At 41.4% G+C, this 3,939-nt stretch overlaps 1 protein-coding gene across 3 annotated transcripts in view; it reads left to right on the plus strand.

Moving 5' to 3' along the window:
* Nucleotides 1–3,939, plus strand: part of FILIP1 (filamin A interacting protein 1) — a 251,595-nt gene that overhangs the window by 224,536 nt on the left and 23,120 nt on the right. The window lies entirely within an intron of this gene.

Raw genomic sequence — 3,939 nt, forward strand, 5'->3', positions numbered from 1 at the left:
CCCCCCCCCCCCCACTCAAGATGCACCAGTTGACCATGAGTCAGAGCTTTTTTTAAGGTAATCCTGTTTAATTTACAAAAAAACACATATTAGCTGATTTGAAGAAGTAAGACTCAAACAGAAGTTTCTTTGTTCATTGTTCCAAGCCTCTCTTGCCATGGCTTACCTGAAAGTGCTCTCTCTCAGCATTTCTTAGAGCCACGCTCCAAGTGCTTTTCTGTTTATTTCTTGAGCTTCCTTGCTGCCTTCTGTGTGCTTGTATGGTGTCTCTGCTGCTTCACTGCAACAGCACGCCTCTACAATTAGGTTCAGTCTCTTATCTGTCCAGAGAGCTCTTTCAATGAACTGGCCCAACCAATGTCCAGACATTTTTGTTCTAGTTCTTGGACAGTATTCTTTCATTACTTCAACAGTGTTAGTATAAAAGGGCATATAATTGTTTCTCTGTTTAACCTGGATGAAAAGCAACTATCATATACAGCTGTTTCTGTGAGCAGTCCCCAGCATAACAGCACCTTTCAACATTTCATGGTCTAAGGAACATTGGCATACAAAAGTAATTAATTTGGGTTATTTAATGTATATGCATCCCTGATAGTTTACTGTTTAAAGTCTTTCTATCTACTACCAGGATATACTGCTTCCCCTTTTTGTCCAGAACTTTTGGAATTAATGCATTAATTCCTGAACTTCTGCTTTTGTCTTGCAGAAAAATGGAACACATTTTCTTTCATACTTTCTTGTTCTTTTTTGGGAGATCTACCTCCTTCCATGATGGTGCACTGAACTCTGGGAACCTTACTTTTTTGCTTTTTTTAACATGTGGTTAAAAAAGAGGCTTCTTTCTTTACCACCTCCTCCCCAGCTTGGATTGTAAAGAAAATAATTCAACCATCAAATTTACTTTTGCTTATTCTCTTGTTCATGCCCTAGGAACATGATTTGGAAAGTATGACCCCTTCCATTTAGACCCTCCAGAAACAAAGATAAATTACATACTTACCATAGTTTCTAACTGCTTACTTTATAAATACACCTCCAGTGCTTCCTGTTAAAGGGAACAGGTTGCACCTTATTAAAGCATTACTTGCAGGCAATGAACATACAAAAAAACGATATTAAAATTATTTTAAGAGTGTGATTTAATTAAATGGAAACAAGCCAACAGAAAAAATTGTGTTCTTACTCAGCCCATTGTGGCTAGTTGCCACATAGCTCTCAAATAAATGAGATACAGCACAACAAAATACCCAGTCACAAAGAGATGAACAAACAGCAGAATGAGAGCTTTCCTTCTGAAGTTCCTATCTCTTGCTGGCTTTAGGACATAATTCCTATTGTTTTATATTTTGTAAATCACAGCTTTTCTCCTAACTAATTTTATACAGTTATCTGAAGAACTCCCAATTATATACTGAGGTTATTTCTTCAGGGCCCGGTCTCCCCTGCCCCAGTCTTCCAGTCTCTTCTGCCCCACCTGGGATAACCTGCTGCATGTCAGAGTGCATGTGGCACAGGTGTTTGCCAAGGACAAGTAGCAGTGGCACAAGGTATGCTGCTGCTTCTCATCCCCAGGGAAACAAATGGTCTCACTTGTGTGGACGTGGCCAAGGAGGGCAAAAAAGGAACCAACCAGATTCTGCCTCCTGTAAAAAGGTCATGAAAAGTCAAAAATGTAGGTTCTCCACAACTGACCTTACTGAGGCCCCTGTCACATGTTCATTTAATGGTGCAATGAGATCCGATCCTTGATCCCAACAGTTACCTTCCTGCCATGCCACATGGGATAATGACCTCAGGCTTGCACTGCACAGGCAAATTTAAACCCAGGTGCCACAGGGTCAACAATCAGTTGATTGTCCCAGGGCTGCCTGGGACCTGCTGATTTTTGGCCCCAAACCCAAAGAGTTCCAGGTCCAGTTCACCTGGTACAATCAGGGCAGACAGTCAGTTGATTTTTAGCCCTGACCCAGACAGCCCTGAGTCTGAGATATGGGGCTGTCTGAGCCCAGGCTGACAATCAGCTGATTGTCAAAACCACATGCCTAGCAGCTATGACTGGACTGCTGGGTACAGGGCATCAGTGGGTCCCAGTGGGGCTAGCCAAAGGGCCCTACTGGGATCTTTAAACCCAGACTCTGAACCCAGAGCTGCTGGGCATGGGGTTTAAAGTCCTGGTGGGGGGAACCCTTTGGCTTCATGGCTCCCCTCCCGCCACTTCAGCCCCCACTGGTAATCACTTGATTGTTGGTCCTAGGGCTGTTCGAGACACTAGTGCAGGCTGCATGCTGGGACTGACAATCAGCAGATTGTCAGCCACAGTCACACATTAAAATTTAGGGACCCATACAAACCAGTCACAAAAATGTTCTACATTATATGAGTAACAGTTTTATGGCTCATTTCTCATTTTATGGTGCCTTAAATTGGGTGCACATATAGCACCTTGCTCATTTATGCCATGATTTACACATTGTTGTTTTCACTATGATGATCCAGGTAAAATGCAAGAAGCCAGAGTCTTTTTGGTGATATCTTTTATTGGATCAACTGTATAGTTTTGAGACAAGCTTGCAGGCACAAGTTGCCTTTCCTTCGGTCTACCCTTCCTGAAACCTGAGGAAGGGAACTTTGTGCCTGAAAGCTTGCCTAACACATCTCAATTGCAGAGTTTATTAAATAAAACATATCCTCTGAAAAGACCCTTGCTTTTTGCATAGTACTGAGGAGTGTACAGTCGGCATGTTTATGCGGCTATGCTGGCTGTATAGTGGGGGGCTTACATGGAGTTACATACAAATTCTTCCATCAGATAGCAGGAACAAAGTGTATTTGGAGCTGTGCATTGGCCTAATACCAGCTCTGATATGACTGATACATATTAGAAGGCCTCCTCAGGGAAAGAAAAACAGAACTTCATCTGTTTTCTGTTGGCCCAGCATGTCTAAAATCAAGTAATTTGTTTATCCATTTTTGATAATTTGGAGGATTATGAAACTGGTAACTCCAAGGTGCTGAAGTTCTCAGTTAATAATATACATGCAACTAGAACTCAAGAAATGCCTGAGATTCCAGCTATGTCATTTAATTGCTGTATGTTTACACACTGTGGAAAGCTTTCAGGGAGTGAAGAATAATCGTCATTTTGGCTCCACTGTATGTTGACACATTTTCCAATGCTGATAGATGCATTTGCATTTACAAAATTTCATGGACCTAATTTATTTTGACATCTAAATGAGAGAGCATGTTGGCTTTTAAGGTTTATTGTAAATACTTTTGGTTATTCAAAGTGGATTTCTTCCCACCAGTTAGTATGGTATTCATGTTTTCCAATTGTTGTGAATTTTTGTATGTGTGTGTGGTTTTCTGCTGGTCTTGGAAAGTAAGGAATGGTGAGCACAGATTGACTTTTGTGGAATATGCACGATGTATAAACAGGCGCCTTCTGTTCCATAGCAAGCTATATTCAAGCTGGTGTGGCAGACTGGAAATTTACTTTCCAGTAAGGGTTTTTTAGCAGATATGGAAACAAATGTTATAATTAACACACTCCTCTTAATGCTCTTTATTTTGATTATTCAGTTTTACATTGGTTTTCACGCAATGGCTATAAATTTGGGGCTTCACAGTGCAAAGCTACACTGAAGAAATTGTTAGATCTGGAAGTTTTAGTGGTGAAGTCAAGGACAGTTGACTTCAAGAATGTCAAGCATCTGTGAAGGTGCTTTGAGATTGTGGGATTAGGACACTAACTGATTACCATTGGGCATGTCTATACGTGTTATTAGTTTGCAGCAATAGACTGCCGCATATCACAATAGAGTTACTGCTCCTGGGTATGCCATTTGCTTGGGACCGCAGCACATTGAACCGAGTCAGATCAGCCCTGGAGGGGTTGGAGGTCAGCATGAGTTACTCAACATGAAGATCTCTGCA

This window comes from Gavialis gangeticus, unplaced genomic scaffold (assembly GCF_001723915.1).
Source record: "Gavialis gangeticus isolate Ggan-Ray unplaced genomic scaffold, GavGan_comp1, whole genome shotgun sequence".
NCBI lineage: Eukaryota > Metazoa > Chordata > Crocodylia > Gavialidae > Gavialis > Gavialis gangeticus.